The sequence below is a fragment of the Paramormyrops kingsleyae genome, chromosome 19 (assembly GCF_048594095.1).
Source record: "Paramormyrops kingsleyae isolate MSU_618 chromosome 19, PKINGS_0.4, whole genome shotgun sequence".
Taxonomy (NCBI): Eukaryota; Metazoa; Chordata; class Actinopteri; order Osteoglossiformes; family Mormyridae; genus Paramormyrops; species Paramormyrops kingsleyae.
In genome coordinates, this window is record NC_132815.1 from 5,413,235 (window position 1) to 5,431,873 (window position 18,639).

The 18,639-nt window shown below is 47.5% G+C and overlaps 1 protein-coding gene and 1 long non-coding RNA gene across 11 annotated transcripts in view; one reads left to right on the forward strand and one right to left on the reverse strand.

Moving 5' to 3' along the window:
* epb41l2 (erythrocyte membrane protein band 4.1 like 2) overlaps positions 1 to 16,495 on the reverse strand; it is a 52,982-nt gene extending 36,487 nt beyond the window's left edge. For 8 of the 9 annotated variants that reach the window (XM_072703191.1, XM_072703190.1, XM_072703187.1 and 5 more), the window contains exon 1: positions 14,712 to 14,870. The gene's annotated coding sequence lies outside the window, so the exon portion shown is untranslated. Of the gene's footprint in view, positions 1 to 14,711; positions 14,871 to 16,321 lie in introns of those variants that run through there. The other variant, XM_072703183.1, reaches the window with a different exon arrangement.
* Positions 14,852 to 18,456, forward strand: LOC111836133 (uncharacterized). 2 transcript variants are annotated; one of them, XR_002836353.2, is made up of 4 exons: positions 14,852 to 15,092; positions 16,878 to 16,913; positions 17,153 to 17,241; positions 17,666 to 18,456. It is a non-coding gene; the product is annotated as an uncharacterized lncRNA (long non-coding RNA). The 2 variants fall into 2 exon arrangements; XR_011984292.1 differs by lacking the exon at positions 17,153 to 17,241.
* Positions 18,457 to 18,639: the final 183 nt, after the last annotated feature.

Here is an 18,639-nt window from a genome sequence, read left to right on the forward strand (position 1 = left end):
CATTTCGGGAGGTTCGGATGCAACACCCGTGGTCCCCCGAAGGCACGGAAAACTCTCCAAGCAGAGCACGACAAATTCATTAGGACAGTTCGGCTACACTGCAGGTAGACGGAGGAGAGTAAGGATGGCACCTCTGCAGCGCTCAACTGACAACAAGAGGCAACCATGCGGGCAACCAAGTAACACAACCAAAAAGAGTCTTTTCCTAAGTCATACGGCTGGCATGTCAGAAGTTCTGGATGCTTCTTTTAACTCATCACAAAGTGTCAGTCATCATAATTCTGTCCCCCCCCCCACCACGGCTCAGCGATGCCTGCGCATGCACACTAATCTAGAGACCAGTACACCCCTGGATGCCAGTTCACGCAGCGGGCAGGTAAGCGACCAGCCGGTGGTCAGTCGGCACCCGGCAGCCCCCAGCAGAGGTTGGGAAAGTGAAGGTCTACCGCAGCCCCCCCCCCCGTCCCCCGTCCACCGTCCTCTATGGTAACCTTCCTGTTGGTGGCTGCAGATACAGCCTCGCTCTCGCTCACTGTGGCACCGAGTGGAGAAGAGAAAGAGAGAGAGAGAGAGAAAGACCCCACCCAAATGGTAAGCCAGCTAGGAGCATGGCTGCTTACCCTTAGTGGAGCAGAGCCACTCATCAGAGGAGCGTCTAAACAAGCTGTCTGGTTCTATTGCCTGATTTTAAAGAGAAATGGCTGGTTAGGTGAATGCTAGAGACAAAGAGTCAGCCCAGGAGGAGGCAGGGCTCAGAGGACGGTCTCAAAGCAACGGCGCGAGCAAACAGGCAGAAGCACGCACACACCGACAGCACCAACCCACTGCATGACACAGGCATGCAGGCAGCACTTACTCAGATGACACGATGCATTTTAGGGAAGCTCAGGGAAAACCCCGCAGGACCTGCTGGCACTCGGGGTGGAGTAGGATTCACGAGGTACACATCCGGCTAGAGAGCACAAAACTTTTGGGAATTCCCACCAGACACCGAGCAAGAGAGATTTCACTGCCAAGGCCTCCAAGCAGGGGGGGGGGGGGGTTCCCCCTCCCCTCCCCCCACACAACACCCCCGCTATATCCGATGCCAAACAGGGACTGCTTCAGAAAGTGACTGTTAAATGGACAGGACACAGACTAAAGCTTTCAGAAAGCCACCTCGGCTTCTGCATGGTGAAACTTTAGAGCTAAAGGTCAATGCCTCCCCCCACCCTGAAGCCTGTGAACAAACACAGCCTTGCGGTGCATCCCACGGACGCCTATGACCTTGCCCTATGCCAAGGTAAACCCAAATATCACGTGCACGGCCTGATTTCCCAGTCGCTATAGTGACAGAGGTCTCCAGGTTTCACGCGTGGCTCAGACACGGAGGGATGCTGTTATGGGGAATATCTTTTTTTTTTGCTGGATCATAAACGCTGTGCTGGTTACATCCTGCAGACACATGCTCCTGTCAGAGAGGTTTGTGTAACAAACAAAGAACAAAACAAGAATGTTTATATACACAATTAACACTGCAACCACCAAATCTGTTCTGTAATTCAAAAGGTTATTAGCACCAAAAATGAATTCCGCAAAGGCTCATAAAGTTCTTTTTATTGCTGGTTATAATGAGAAGCTTAAAAACTAAAGTAATCTGATTGCAGATACTTTTACCTCAATGTACAAAGTTGCATGCTGAACTCATCCCAAAGCTGGGACAAACAGCGTAACGTTTGGTGTACTGCCCCCTTTTGATTTAATTATGTGAAAGTTGCCTCGGTGGCAGACTGCTGTCAATGAGCAGCGCCGTGTTTTGTACGTCGGACTCTGCCGGCACTTCAACGGGTTTCCAAGCATCTGCACAATGCGGCAAGTGTGAGTGGCGATCACGTGCATGGGGATGAGAAGCAGATCTCGTTCCGTCACTATTTCCACGATTTAACCGTTTTCTTTTTGCTGGCTGAATATCAGTGCTGCATCTGTACAGAAATCCCCTTTGTCGTCCGCCCCCCGCCCCGTCTTCTCACGATATCACATCCATCATGGCAGAACTCAAACTGACCCCATACCTTCCGTTTCTGTGGTTTCTGAGCAGGCAGAGCTGAGCGCGATCACTGTCAACGGGACCGGGCCGCACCTCCCACCTTCAGAACAACCTAGCAGGCCCCATCCAATTCTGGGCCCCGAACTGGGGAGGCATTCTACCTCCACGCCGAAGGGGAGGAACGGACATCTCAGGCAGTCATTTCAAGGTCACCGAAAGTTTAGCGCCGCAAGACACCTGGGGAGCAAGGTCCGCATTTCATGAAAAGCGGGTATTACAGGGCTAACAGACACTGGCGGCCCAAATGGGCAACACATGGAAACCTGTAACACGTCACTGGCGTGAAGCTTTCCCAGAAGAGCACCGAGTCAAAGATAAGTCAGTAACAGTCGGGCTGCTAAACCACAAGCAGGAGCAGGGAGTGAACTGAAAAACAGCACGTCAACAAGCTTCTTAAAGACAGCATCACTGCGGTTTAACTTAATACATCTTCAAACAGAACCCCTTTAAACTTATATTGTCTATACAATGCTAAGAGATGACAACAGAATTAACAGACAAGAACAACAAATTCTTATTCACATTGGCAGATGAATTAGAGTGTACCTGCAGATAAATTTGCTGCGAGGACTGTACTGGTGCACTTGTAGCTCATTTGTTTTGTTTGTATAATGTTTAATGACAAAAAAATCCTTTAAGATCATGTAACTTTAAAAAGCACCAGACAATGCAGCATTGTACGGCTGTCATGGACCTCAGGAAGACACTATGACCATCAACTGTTTCAGCTTAGCACGTCACCCTTTCTGACCTCAAAACACACACACACACACACACACTCACACTCCACATGGCCTGTTTTCTCCAATTCAAGGCAATCACCAATGAGCAAAGCAAACAGGACCACGCATGTCTATGAAGAAGCTGAACCCTACTTTTTGCATTGACTACAGCATATCCAGAAGGAAACGGAATATGAACAGAAGCCGGACAAACAGCACGCTGCACTGATCCAGCCTCTGCCGGCAGGAAATACAGACAGCTGCTCTCATGTCTATGCTTGTCAGGAGACAGTGTTTGGCCAGACTTTTCAGGCAATGTTACACAGGAACATGACCCAAAACAATGTGCTTTTTTAAATCTTTGTTTTGTGGTTTCCCCCGATCTTCCCAGCAAAGAAACACTCCTCCTGCAGAGCCACAATCTGACAAACACCGGAGAGCTGATCACCACAGAAATCCAGCCAGGTGTGACTTTGATGAGTCCAGCTTCCTAAAAAAATGCATTGAACGCCTCCAGAACCTGAACAAAGGCACAAGTTCAAAGGCTGTCTCGATCAAACTACAGAACAGGCAAACAGAAAGACAACCTGTGACGAAATGGTTCACATTTGGGGGTCCTGATCCTGTGCTAGCTCAAATTCTGCGCAACATCTGGTTCTCCTCGTTTCCTGTGTCTCAGTGGGGGCCGGTCAATTTAGGCGATTTCAGCATGGAAGACCCAAAGCCCCCGGCAGCAGCCCAAGTCTCCCAGTCCAGAGGATGGATTTCCTCGTTGTGTTTTTGGAGTCGTCGCCTAACTTAGGGGAGTCCCCCGTTCCAAGCCAAGTGTAGAATAAGGGAAAAACAAACCTCTGGAAAAAGACTTGAAAAGAAAGTCATTCTGCAGGCACGACCAAAAATTCAAACTACTTTCGATGAACAGCTGCCAAAATGCTCATTAGAGATGCTGCATCAACTATAATGATAAAAGTTTTGTTTTAGTTCAACTGAGAATGTTCAAGGGCCAGAGAGAGTTCACCGGACACCGCTGGAACCGCGACGCTTTACAGGGCCTGGGCCCCTATCTTGGGGCGAACCCATTCCAGGGCGCCCTGCCCTTCACAAAGAAAATAGAACTCTCCCCAAGGCTCCTGTCGGCTTCGTTTGCGTTACCGCACTGGACGCCTCGCGGCAGCTATCTCCATGCTCCTGGTTCAGGGATCTGATCCAGATTCCCTTTTGATCGGCCGGCGGTGATGAAGGTCATCGCCCCTCCCTTCCGAACAGCCTTCGCCAATCTCTGAGGACCGACTGACCCATGTTCAACTGCTGTTCACATGGAACCCTTCTTCACTTCGGCCTTCAAAGTTCTCCTTTGAATATTTGCTACTACCACCAAGATCTGCACCTGCGGTGGCTCCACGCCCTAGGCTTCTGTGCCACCGCGGTGGCCCTCCTACTTGTTGTGAGAGAGCCCCGGGGGCTACGTCGCCGCAGGCGACAGGCGGGTATGGGCTCGACACTCCAACACCATCCATTTTCAGGGCTAGTTGATTCGACAGGTGAGTTGTTACACACTCCTTAGCGGATTCCGACTTCCATGGCTACCGTCCTACTGTCTATATCAACCAACACCTTTTCTGGGGTCTGATGAGCGTTAAGTTCATGCCGCAGCGCCAGTTCTGCTTACCAAAAGTGGCCCACTAGGCGGCTCACATTCCACGCTCGAGCTCAAGCCAGCGAGATGGGCTTCTTACCAATTTAATGTTTGAGAACAGGTTGAGATCACTTCGGCCCCAAGACCTCTCATCATTTGCTTTACCAGGTAAAACAGCGAGTTTTCCAAGCGCCAGCTATCCTGAGGGAAACTTCAGAGGGAACCAGGTATTAGATGGTGCGATTAGTCTTTCACCCCTATACCCAGGTCAGACGACCGATTTGCACGTCAGGACTGCTGCAGACCTCCACCAGATTTTCCTCTGGCTTCGCCCTGCCCAGGCATAGTTCACCATCTTTCGGGTACTATCGCACGCGCTCATGCTCCACCTCCCCAGCGAGCAAGACAGGTGTATCCAGCCGCCGCGGGGGACGGGCCGGGATCCCACCTCAGCCGGCATGCGCCGGCCCTCACCTTCATTGCGCCACGGGGTTTCGAGGGAGCCTCTGACTCGTGCACGGTGACAGGTCATCTCCCTCGGCCCCAGGAAGCGGCGAGGTGGTGGCAGGTGGGGGTTGTAACATCCGCCTGCTGATCCCCTCCTTCGAGAGGGAGGGGGAGTGAGGTGGGCCACCATCCACACCGCGAGCCCTTCCAGGCCGACCCAGAGCTGGTCGCGACGCACCGCCGGCGGAGGAAATGCGCCCGCCGGGGGCCGGGCTGACCAGACGACCTGCCGAGTTGAATCCTCCAGCCGGACTGCGCGGACCCCACCCTTTTACCTCTTAACGATTTCACGCCCTCTTGAACTCTCTCTTCAAAGTTCTTTTCAAGTTTCTCTTACGGTCCTTTTGACTATCGGTCTCGTGCCAGTATTTAGCCTCAGATGGAGTTTACCACATGCTTTAGGCTGCATTCCCAAGCAATTTGACTCCGGGAAGACCGCGCCCCGGCACGACAGGGGCCGTTGCCGGCCTCACACCGTCCACGGGCTGAGCCTCCATCAGAAGGACGCAGGCCCCCGCCCGACACCGGGAACGGGCGGACTTCCATATGCCACATTTCCTTCGCCCGCAGCACGGACAGAGATTCGGCGCTGGGCTCTTCCCTCTTCACTACTGAGGGAATCCTGGTTAGTTTCTTTTCCTCTGATTAGTAATATGCTTAAATTCAGCGGGTCGTCACGTCTGAGCTGAGGTTGCATATGGGACACGGTGGGGAGGCAGGACACCAGGACGAGACACAGCCCCCCCCCCCCCCCGAGGGTGGCCACAGGCTGCCGGAGAACCCCGGCACGGAAGGACGCGGGCAGCTCAGATGGAGCCCTGGAACCTGCAGCCAACCACACGCTGGGGGACGGCGGACCTGGAGCCCGCCACCGAGGGGGGCCGCACGCACCCGGAGCCGAGACCCACACCATTCATGCGCCGTCCGTGCCAGGACGCGTCTGCACTTAGGGGGACGAAGGGAGACAGGGCGTTCCCTGCGACGTCCCCAGACACGCACCCCCTGAAACCCGAGGAAGGGGACCCCGGGTCGGGTCGTGGGAAAGTTTGGGATGGCAGCGTGACCCTCAAACAGATGTGGCCCCTGGATCAATGTGTCCTGCAATTCAAATTAGTTCTCACGGCTAGCTGCGTTCTTCATCAACGCATGAGCCGAGTGATCCAATGCTAAGAGTCGTACGTTTCTTTTGTTCACCGGAGGCAACCAGAGTCCGTGACCACGATTTTCCATCCTTCGTTTTCACCTTCCCCCTCGGGTGGAGGGAGTGGGGGAAGGCACGCATGGGCGCCTTCCTTAGGCCGGACGCTCGCGGCGTCCAAATACGGTGGTTCGTGCAATAGGTACCCAGCCTGGTTCGGGGTGGGGTCCGGTTGATGAGGGGAAGGTGGGTGGGTCAGCCGCACACACGACTGTCCACACCATACGGCTTTCCCCCTCATTCCGCCCCACCCCTGAGCGGGGTGGCACCCGTCCATTGAGGGGCAGGGCAGCAAGGTGCGGCGGGGCAGTTTCCGGGGGGTTGCGAGGGACCAGGCGACGCGGGGTTGGGTAGGGCCGGCCGGTGGGAGGCCAAGGAGGGAGCGGCAGCTGGCGAATCGACTAACCACCGTCCCTCTGCAACGGTTCTTGTCCCTTCATCCTGACCTGCGACGACCCCCCTGGCCTCGGCCCACCGGAACGGGGCTGGCACCCACCGAGAGCAGTCTGGCAGCAGCATTTTGGTGTTGGGTGGGAGCGTCAGGGCAGCCGGGATACATACGTAGCCCCGGCTCGCCACCAGACACTGACCCCATCCCCTCCACCGGAGCTCACGGAGGAAGACACGAAGCGGGGGAGCCGAGCGGGGTAAGGCTGGGCGCCCAACCCACGGCACGCACGGCCCTGGTCTGCCGTTAATGATCCTTCTGCAGGTATACCTACGGAAACCTTGTTACGACTTTTACTTCCTCTAGATCAGGGGTCTCCAACTCCGGTCCTGGAGAGCTACCGTCCAGTAGGTTTTCTATCATACCCGGCTTCTGATGAGCCACACCTGTTCTCAGGTAAATACCAGGGCCAGGTGTGGCTCATCAGAAGCCAAGTGGGACAGAAAACCTACTGGATAGTAGCTCTCCAGGACCGGAGTTGGAGACCCCTGCTCTAGATAGTCAAGTTCGATCGTCTTCTCAGCGCTCGGCCAGGGCTGTCGCCAACCCCGGCAAGGCCGATCCGAGGACCTCACTAAACCATCAAATCTGTAGTAGTGACAGGCGGTGTGTACAAAGGGCAGGGACTTAACGCGATCTTGTGATCCGCGTTTACTGGGAATTCCTCATTCATGGGAAATAATTGCAATCCCCAACCCCCAGCACGCATGGGGTTCAGCGGGTTACCCACGCCTCTCGGCGAAGGGTGTGCACACGCTGCTCCACTCAGTGTGGAGCATGCAGCCCTGGACATCTAAGGGCATCACAGACCTGTTGTTGCTCAATCTCGTGTGGCTGAACACCACTTGTCCCTCTAAGAAGTTGTCTCACATAGGGAATGCTTTGCATGTTTGCGTATTACATGTTGGGATGAGGGTGTGAAAGAGAGAGGAAGACACTACCTACTGTTTGCTATTGCCGGCTTATCGGTGTGTCGAAACTGATATCGGCTGACAAATCTTAGACGTGTATGAGCCATAGAACTGCCTCTGATACAATGTGCACTACATGCACAACGATCCCTCCATAAAGCCAGACCTTGGAGACATTTTAATTATTCATGATCTAATATTGTCAAATCACACACCCCTATTTCAGGATATTAGAGAGCACCGGAGTCCTTACCCTTTTTCCACTGAGACATGTCACACACAGATTTTCTTTTTGCCTTCAATGACGTGAATATGCTACCACTGCGAATTCTGTCCTTTAGCCTTAAACCGCGGACTACAGGATTACAAAACGCACAGCACCCGTCACCATGTGCAAAAGAATATCTGTCAAAGTCAAAAGCATGAAAGGAACCAAAACTCTGGAATCAAATGAGGAGCACAGACACCCAGTCAGTCTGAGATGGATGAGGCCATTTTTAGGTATGGGGGATGTTCCTTGGGATAAAGCTTCCACGGTGTGAATATGCTACATTCACCTCGCCTTATTTTCTGAAAGAGAAGCATAAAGCTCCTTCTGACAGTTATGGCTAATCATGAACAAGAAAACAAAATGTGTGGTCATGCACAAATGTGCACTGTGTTCAGGCTGAGGCAGACATCTGTATACATAACCCATAACACCCTATGCCTAGTGCACCCCCCATAAGCTAGCCCCGTTTCCCAGTCTGGACAATCCTGTTGCTCATAACTGCCCATTGTCACATAAGGGCATGGGGGCGTGTGAGTCCGCTGTCGAGGGCTGCTCATGGGGTACAACCAAGTGGCTGCCCGCCCTCAGGTACTTCCCAGGGGTCGCACCTACGTCACGACACTTTCCTCCTCTGCTCCTCAAACTGTCTCTGACCATTCGAGTCGACTGCCTTGTCTCCAGAGAAATGGACCACAGTCAATGTGTGACATTTTGTTCAGAGAGGAAGAAAAAAAACAAAACATACAGATAGCATTGTCTTTAATCTTTACATCACGGTTTAGGCTAAACCGGTCTAACCAGTCACCCAGTTCAAAGCAGGCAGTCACATGCGTCTTAATAGATCTCTGGCAATAAAACGGGATGATTCATCCCCTGAGGACACAGATGCCATCTGGAAATCCATTTCCAGAGCTAGCTGAACGAAATTCGAAACAAAAGCCATCCAGAGGTGATCCAGGGGGGGCGCAACCTGCCTAGCTGACCAATTGGAACGTGGGAGGAGATTCTTCGACCCAAAAACTAGTACAGGGCTGGCTGAGGGAACAAGGTGGACCGGGAGCGCCGGATGTCCCAATTAGTATTCTGGGGTGGGAAGACAGACATCTCCAAGAGCCAGGCAGCGAACGAAGCCTCAGCTGGCTCTACGAAAGCCCCACCACCAGCGTTCCCATTCCAGCGCTGTGGCGGAAACCAGCACCTCAGATGATTTCCTGGTGGGAAGAGGGGGCTGAGGCACAGGAATTTTCATTCCCCCCGCCCCCCCCCCAGAGCAGATGAGAAGCAGACATCTTGTTTTTACAACTTTCATCACTACCGGTCATCCTGCAGAAACCCCGACCACCCCAAACCTCTCAGCTCAAGAAAACTCACACCCTCATGCCCCACAGAAGACTGACTGCACTATGTAGAGACGCTCATGCAGTGACAAAAGATGAGATAAAATTTAAACACAAGCCAGAAACAACATCCATACATCCATCCATTATCCAACCCGCTTATCCTACTGGGTCGCGGAGGGGCCCGAAGCCTATCCCGGAAGCAATGGGCACAAGGCAGAGAACAACCCTGGACAGGGGGCCAACCGATCGCAGGGCACACTCACACACCATTCACTCACACATGCACACCTATGGGCAATTTAGTAACTCCAATTAGCCTCAGCATGTTTTTGGACTGTGGGGGGAAACCGGAGTACCCGGAGGAAACCCCAGGACGACACAGGAAAAACATGCAAACTTCACACACATGTAACCCAGGCGGAGACTTGAACCCAGGTCCCAGAGGTGTGAGGCAACAGTGCTAACCACTGCACCACCATGTTGCCCCTCCAGAGACAACAGGTTGGTGTAAAAAAAAAAACACTGTAAAGAAACATCAACACAACAGTGTTTTGTGACTGAAGTGGTAATTTTCAATGTCAACAAAAGCGTCCGCTTGATGTACATGTCACAGCAGGCAAAACACAGGCGGCGTGATGTGCCTTATTTTGAGCTTTTGATCCAAGTAATTCATCCAGTGCTTGACACTGGGAGCGTTTCCTTCCAAACTGGATGCCTACTGTTAATCTCTTTTTAACGATGCCTGGCAGTGCTCCAGGCCCGAGGCAGTGTGTGCTGGGGTACTTTCCCCTCCCACGCCCCCAGACCCACCCCCTGCTATCCCATTTCAGAGCAGTGGTTCGGTGAAATCGACCTGGTTTGAGCCAGCTCAAGGGGCCAGCAAATGCCAATCCGGGACAGATAACTACACATCACGTATACAGACGGCGCCTGGTTCGCTCCACATGCGGGCATCTGGGACCATTGATTCATTAAAACTATACAGGAAACCATACGAGGTCAGATGTGGGGCAGCTTGTGACAGATTTGGTTTTGCGGGCAGCCATCGAATCTTTAAAATGAATACCTCAAAGGTCAGATGAAGCATGCAAATTCTTCATAATGTTCATACAATGGTTTACATTAACATCAAGCCTCGTTTCAGCACCAGCTGGAGCAAAAAACACCAAGGAAACACTCCATTCGGAGCGGAAGGGTATGCTCAGTCGAGGGTCACGCCAAGGGCTTGGACAACATGGGCAACACTATACTCTCCATGACCCCAGCTGTCTTCACAGGACGCTCAGGAGGAGAGATGTTCCCACAACCCTTCCAAACGGTCAAGCTCTCCCTACCTCACACAGTGCAGCGAGGACCTGGGGGTAGAGTGGGTGGGGTTCAGGACAATGTCAGAGTCTCTCAGCTGCAAACAGGAAATGCTGAGGCCAACCCGTCCAGCAACTCTGACGAATTCATATCTGATCTCAACTGCTCACCTGTGCAGTGAGGAACTGGGAAGGTAACTTTAGAAAGTTCTACTCTCATAATAGCAAAGCACAGAGAATGGCAGCTTCAGAAAATGCCTAGAATTTTCTCTCATATTACCTTTACAGCTATACCAAATCTACCAGCAACCAGATGGCAGCTGCAGCAAATACAACAAAAGTTTAGCACTGGCCAGAGTGAAACTACTTATTGTAATGCTACTGTTGACGTAACCATTTAAGAATAATATTTACTGTAGACTGCCAGCCAAATATAACAGAACATCATTGAATGAGATTACCAGCCACTTTAGAATGCTAATCAACTGCTCAGCCAGTCCAAAACACAGTATCCAAAAAAATAAATCCATCTGATTGACTGCTTTTGTGGTTTGTACCATGCAAAACTGCTGTCTGGTCTTGTTTGATGTCTACTAGGTGTAAAAAAAGATTAATATAAAACCAAGGGAACAGACACCAATCACGCTGCCTTGCAACGAATGATGCGGTGTTTCTCACCTAAGACGACAGATGACCAAAGTGGACGTGACCAAAATATCTAAGAAACAAGACAGCCCCTGCTGTTGTCCCCGTCAACTTAATCCTAGTTGCCGAAATTAAACATGCGCCAAGGAACAAAGCAGTAACAGAACTAGCACAATTAAGGATGAGAAGTAGCAAGTCATTCTTTTCAGAAGAGAAATTCCAGTGGGTGTTGAATCAGAAGGGGAAAAATGTGTTGCTAGGGCAGTATATTCAAAACCTTTTCACAGAAGAACAAACTATTGTTTGGTAAATGGAATTTAAAGTATTTTCTTTTTAATATAGAACGTTATTTTTGGATGCCCTTCATGCAGGGAAAAATTAGGCCGCATCACCCCAATTTTAGCTGCCCTTTCCTTACTGAAAGCCACAGAGCTACTGCAAATCCAGAGCGGTCACACCACTACATCCTCCTGAACTTTGGATGAGAACTTCTTGAAGCTCCTGAAGGACCGACTGCAGAAGATATGAGGATGGAGGAGCATAAAGGCTGAGTCAGAGGCAAGGTATAGAACGTGTGGTCCTCGGCTCCCTAGCTGATGCATGTTGCTTCAGGAATTGAGGGCAAGGACTTCCAAGGAAACAAGCTATTCAGGCAACTGGCTAAAGAACAGCAGTTGCTATGCAAATACAACACACACGTACATGCATAGGAACATTAGCATTATCCCTCTGATGGTTACTACAAAACGCATGACGCTCTCGCTCAAGGGCTTCTCACGTCACGTGAAATTTTAATGTCAAGGGAGCCAGAACACACACGTCATATAATTATAACCCAATTTCACATAGAGGGCCCAGTGATAGCCTCCAAAACACAAAGGTTACGGCCAAGTTAAATATCGCCAAGTATACAGCCATGAGGTGATTATATCATGTGAGAGACAGCACCTGCTCTCTGTTTTGAGGAATGAGAAGATTCAACACAACACGATATTGTCATGCGCAATGGAGAATCATACTAAAAATAGAATATGAGCCAATTCCCAAGCAACACCACGCTTTCATTAGAATAGGCAGGCTGCTATGCAGCACTGTCCTCACTACATTAAATCTCCTGATCGCATGCATGGAGTAATGGCTGCAACTTGTGCTTGGTGATGAAGTGGTCAGTAAGTACCATCTTGCACCTCCTAGTTACATGAAAAAAAACCCAGAGGTGTTTCAATAACTCACCTATTAATATAATCTACGCAGATTCTTAACTTTCTCAAATTAACATTACTGATCATTTACACCTCTGCTGGTGAGGCCATTTAGCACTATGGCAACACATTTTCACAGTGATAGACTTAAAAATAAAGAAAGAAAGAATACCATTACCACAGCAGTCTGGGTCTTACGTTATATATTTGAGTCTCAAATTATCACAGTTGGCTGCCATTTGGGAAGAACATTTATCATACCAGCTTAATTGTACTGGTAAATCGTGAATTTACGCATATCCGTTTACCAAGCTTGCAGCCTGCATGCATTGACACAGGAAGCATTTGATGGCATGACTTTATGACATGCCTTGCTGTCATGTGTTTCAGTTGGCCTACAAAAGCTGATGCTTTCCTTGCATTTACTTTCATTTGTTTCACAACAGAGCATTTTAAACTGAAAACACTGCACTCTTTCTGTGTCTTATCTTCCCCTTTCTATTGCAGTATTACAGTACTAGAACACTATGAAACAAGGGGATTATGGTTTATTTTGTGGGAGGGGGGTGAAATTATAGTTATGCATCGGGCGAGTTTTTTTGTTTTGTTTGTTTTTAATTATAGCCAGAAAGGAGCCAGTTCAGCTTTGTTCTCGCATTTTGATGTTTTGAAAAGGGACATCGTTTGATCTTAAGCCAGCCGATCCCACATGCGATTTTCTGTATAGACAAAGAGAAAAATCATCCCGATATATGACCCATGCATCATAGAACTGAGACGACAGAAAAGACAGTTTGAATTATTCTGACGGAAAGTGCATTTGGTTTTCGGACGGTGCCATGCAGGGTTTATAAATGCCCTCGCACGTCCGGCGAAGCGCGCTACCCGTGGCCGCACGTGTCAGGCGGGCAAAAACGGGCACGATCAGAGGGCATTAACGTTTCCCTTATTTATATATGTATGAATGTTTCCATACTTCTGGTTAACATGATAAATGTGTCTCAGCTCCTTGCCACTACAAACTGATCCGAAATCCGGACGACATACTGCCGAAATAAGGCTCATCGCTTAAAATAAGATTACTCTACAACACATCCAACAAGTTAATTTGTTCTGTGGGCGGCACACATGGTCACCGATAACGCTAATATTTACAGCATTCAATATGCTTTGCATTCAGTGAAACTACAAAACAAAATGTCTTAGGATCATTACGAAAATTATTATACAATTGTCACCATACGCTATAACGCAGATTGCGCTAATGGAAGTAAGATTAAAAGTGCACGTAAATAAAGAGGCTGTTTTCACGTGTATTACTGAGGAGCCGACGCTGACTCCGGAGTCCCCGCTCCAGTTTGTCGTTTTTCCACGTAAACGCCGATTTCCATCCAAGTTTTAAAGTAACGCAATTTAAAACGCATTTAAAATGGCGTCGAGGTGACCCCCGTCATGTATATAAAGATATATATTATATACATATATATATGGTACAAAAAAAGGAAAAACACTCGTTTCTGTATTAAACTGCGGTCTGGAGAGAGCCATAAACGACCTTTGAAGATCCGGGCGTCGTTTTGCCACCCAAAATCATCTGATCGAGAACCGCCCAACTCACTATTCACACATCTGGCCACGGAAACGAGGACAGAGCGGCTGGACCGCCGGCCGCCCTGACCCGGAGAGGCGAGCGGCTCCAAAAGGCACTCCTCCCCGCCCGAACGCCACGTTACCGGCCGCATTCGGGCACCGCAGCCGCACCGCCGGGTATTTAACTAAAGCAGACCGAAGCGTTAATTATCGCACACAATCCAACTGGACCCAAAGAAACAACCCGATCAGCGGCACGTTACAACGCAGCATCCCGAGTCGAGGTCTGTGTGCGGCTGCACGTCACAGAGATCAGGGTAAAACAGGGGAGAAAAAAAAAACACGCAATTTTACAGCGGAGAGCGGACACACGCCCAACAGGGGAGTTAAGGCAACTGGGCAGACTGTGCTGGGGATTACAGACTGAAGGGCTGCGCTATGTAACAAACAGATTTACCCGGATTACATTTTGGTCAAACGATAAAACTGCGCAGACGCCATCGGAGTCTAGGAAGGATAACCGGCTCCGGATCGATCAATCAGATGATGCACGAATCAGGGAATCTGTTTGAATGTAGGTGACGTGAATAAAATAGGACAACATTAGTTAGGTTTAATAAGAACGCAATAACGAAAAAGTCAAACACGTCCCCCTTCCTGCAACGGAAATGCTGCATCACGCGCCCCCGTTACAGCGGTCTCCTGCACTTCTGAAACGCCGTCACGCGCGCAGATTAACGCCAATTTAACGAAACCTCACGTGCTCCTTCACCCAAACACCGACCGAATCATTTCCACAGTTAAGACGGCCGCATGGGGGGGGGGGCTTGCCGCAGATTCAGCCGCCTTACCTGGCGCAAGAAAGATGAGAAGTTACGAACTGTTTTCCGTACGCGGTCCCAGGGAAGATACTCCGAGGCAAACTCCCGAATCGCAAATTGAAATTCCCAGACCGAAATCTGGATGGGAGGGAAGCCAGCTCAGCCAGGCCCGTCCCCTCCATGACGAGGATTGGTCCACCCTCCCGAAATTTCATTGGCCACGGGCGGCAAAGAATCGAAAACTGAAATATGACTGGTTATCTGAGATGTCCGGAAAAACATAACTCGTTCTCAATTGGCGGCCGCTAAACCTCGGAGATGTTGACTAAAATATGAAGACGGATCAATGAAATGGCTCCCACTACTGAACATATTACGTAGCTGCATCGCAGGCCGGAGCCATAATTACAGGTGAAGACGATATCTACGTAAATACTCGTATAATTTTCCTAAAGTGACCAGTAGTCAGGCGACACCCACACGCTTGTGACACCTCTTTATCTGTATTGCCACTGCTAATATCTTTTTCTTGATCAAACGTGTTATCGTGGAAGAGTAATGAAAACACAACATGAATCGGTCATTTAAGCATTTAAAATATTTATCTAGGAGGTTCTTCATTCTAATCAATACCTGAATGAATTGTGTATTATCAACGCCTTAGATAAATATATGCATTCAATACGTGGTTTGATGGCATTTTTTCCCTTTAATTATGGTGCTAACCGTTATACCTGATTTTATATACACAATAGTTCAATAAATACAGCAGAGAAATTCTGTTTAGGGAGTGAACAAAGAATTCATATACATAGAGCTCTTTGACGGAAACATGACCATGAATAACGGTTTGAGATAACCACAGTTTATTCTCCAAAATAAATATCACATAATTCATAACATAGTTCATAAAATCAACAACAACAATAGTCAGTAATAAGTCACCTGATTAAGCATTGTAAGGTTTAAATAATTGTTACCCAGCCTCTTGGGAAATGTGCGAGCGACAACATTGAATTAATCATAATCGTAGATGTTTATTGTCCATGAAAACAGGACAGCACAATTTCCTGTGATATTCACTCATCTGACCCCGACAAAAAAAGTCTCAAAATTCATTTCAGGCTGTGTTAGGATTACTTACCAGTACACAGGAAATTGAACCAATCTTAGTGCTTCTTTGTCTTCGCTCAATATATACGCATAAGTCTAAGATGATAACGTGAAACTATGACAAGATCAGTTAATCAGTATCCCAGATTCATTAAAGGTGAATAACACATTTAAATAACCCAACGCTTTCATAAGTTTCTATGTAACTATATACCCAGCAAAAAGTAACTCTTAGTCCAGTCAACATTTTTGTTTCTTCATAGAATATTATTAAAGCAAACAAAGAATTGCTACATAGCTGAAAAACAAGTGCTTTTGATTTGAGGCAGATGCTGTAGTATATTTTCGTATTAGTGTAAGCACATACATTCTCAAAAACACAAAGTATTAAAATTAACTGCCTTCCTATCGAAAAGAAGCAAAAACTGAAAATATACTGCTCACAAAGACATTTTATTCAACCATAACATTAATGATACAGAGATTTCACTACAAACATTCCAAGATGTCACCACACAAAAACTCACCAGAGCATGTTGAAATTTCAGAATGAAGTGAATGTCAGTTGATCCATTTCAGAAGTTTGAAATCGAAAAAGAGAAAAATAGTGATAAATTAGGCTTTTGTATGATTGCAGTATCGTAGTATCATAATTCTCAACATGAAAAAATGATAGCGACATCCCCAAACACTTGGAAAGTATTTATTCCATGCAAAACATCATTCCTTTTCATTGGAATGTATAAAAAACAAGTTTGAGGAGACTTTAATTAGCCTGTTATTTAAAGCATTGGCAGCCTTTAGACTGGTCTTCTCTTAACCACTCTGGAATGTTTTCTCTTGTAAAATCGACAAACATGGCTGTACAGATTTCCAGAGATTAGTCAGAAGAATTAGCACAATCCTCCATCTGGCTTGTCATAAGCAAAGGACAATTTTCAGCACATAAAAAACTATATGTCCACAGTTCTTTGTGTGTGGACTGGATTACGTTACTAATAATGATATCGTAATCTAAGGTTCTTGCTTTGCTTTAGTAAGAGATAATTCATGATTTCTTTTCCTCTTGTTTACTAACTACAGAAGGAGGGCAGTGTCAAAGTTAACAATGGATTAACAGTAAGTAAATAAGTAAGTAAAGAAGCATCAGGTTAAGGTGTAACTGTAATTTATTTAAGTCCTCTTGAGGGGATACTTGGTGTTGAACCTTTCACACTACCAGGAATTATTAATGAAGAATAATTATTAATGAATAAGACATCCTTCCTCAAAGATTGCAGCGAGACATATGTATAAAGACTGTGGGGAAAAAAATACTTAGAAGTAACTGCTTTGTTTAATTGCCTAACTGCCTTTAGGATGATAACCTCATCATGTGCCTATAAAAGTGCATATGTGCATGCGGGACACATGGACGGCTGTATCCTGACATTAAAACTGAGCACATGTAAGATATGCATATTACCTTTGACTGATAAAAATACATTAACAAAATCATAATCAGGGCATGTGCTTTGAATATTGTTGATTATCTTTTTAGAAAACATTGTGAAAATCCAATAGGACTGGCCACCTATTTACCATACGGCTTTCCGTGTTTTCATTGCTTATTACATTTGCATTGCGCCATATATGTTACATTGCACCAGGTCTACATATTTATTGTTATAATTGTAATTATATTTAGTGGGTAATTGCACATGGACCAAATTCTATATTCATTATATTAATAGTGATCATTTTTCTATCCATTTACAACGTACAATGTATAATTTAGATTTCACCCCAAAATAAGTCATATCTGTTTTATAAATAAATATTATTAATATTCAATAATGCAAACATTTGCTTAATTTTTCTGTCGTCCACAGACGAGAACATACTCCATTCCTTTCTGACTGATCAAAAATGTATAATAAAAACTGGCTGAAACCCCCACCTGGCCAGTCTGGATTTGTCTGAAACAGACCTCTAAAGAAAGAAAGGAAGAAAGAAAGGCTTTTCTTACCTGGAAGTCTGTGGAAAGGAATTCAGGAAGATTCCGACCTGTGTACAGTGCGTTGGCCTCTATTTACATAAGAAGTCATAGCATTGCTCTGTCTCTGAGATGTGCTCCCTCTCCACAAGGGGCTGGTTTCTCTCCCACATCCTGCAACCCAACGCTGGGGGTGTAGAGTTACAAAACACAAACAAAGGCGTGAAAGGTAGAAGCAAAAGCAAATATTTGAGCCTCTTTTAGAGTATTGTTGTTCCATGAACAATACCTGTATTATATGAAGAAGGGATGGATTACCAGGACCTTAATGGTCATCATACTGTGTATAAGAATTTCTGATAAAAAAAAATTGCGCATATGCCCTTAGCCTAAAGTCGTTTTGGATAAATGAGAAGATATGAATGTACCTGCAAGTGAAATGAGACTGGTGTAAACAGTTCCGTGTAGACATAATGTGACAACCTCAGCTACATTACAGTATATTGTAGATACCTGCTATAATTATATGCGGATATGTATTGGAGTGATCCACTTAGCCTCACCTTAGCTTAGCGGATTGCCCTGTATGTTTCTCTGCACTTTGTTAAAGCAGTCGTTGAATCTGTAATATTAAATAAAGGTGAACAGTGGTTCCTTTCAGCAGGGGGCATTGTAGCAATCCCAGAAGCCTCAGGTGTCTGGTGTTTCTTCTTGAAGCCCTAAAACACGTAGTTAGGAGCTGTGTTTGTGTGTGTCCTGTGGTGGACTGACATGCTGGCTAGGATGCCCCACCTCCCTGTGCTGCATGGGATAGGCTCAGGGGCGTTGCTAGACAAACATGTAAAGCTCTACGGGGCACAGGCCACTCCC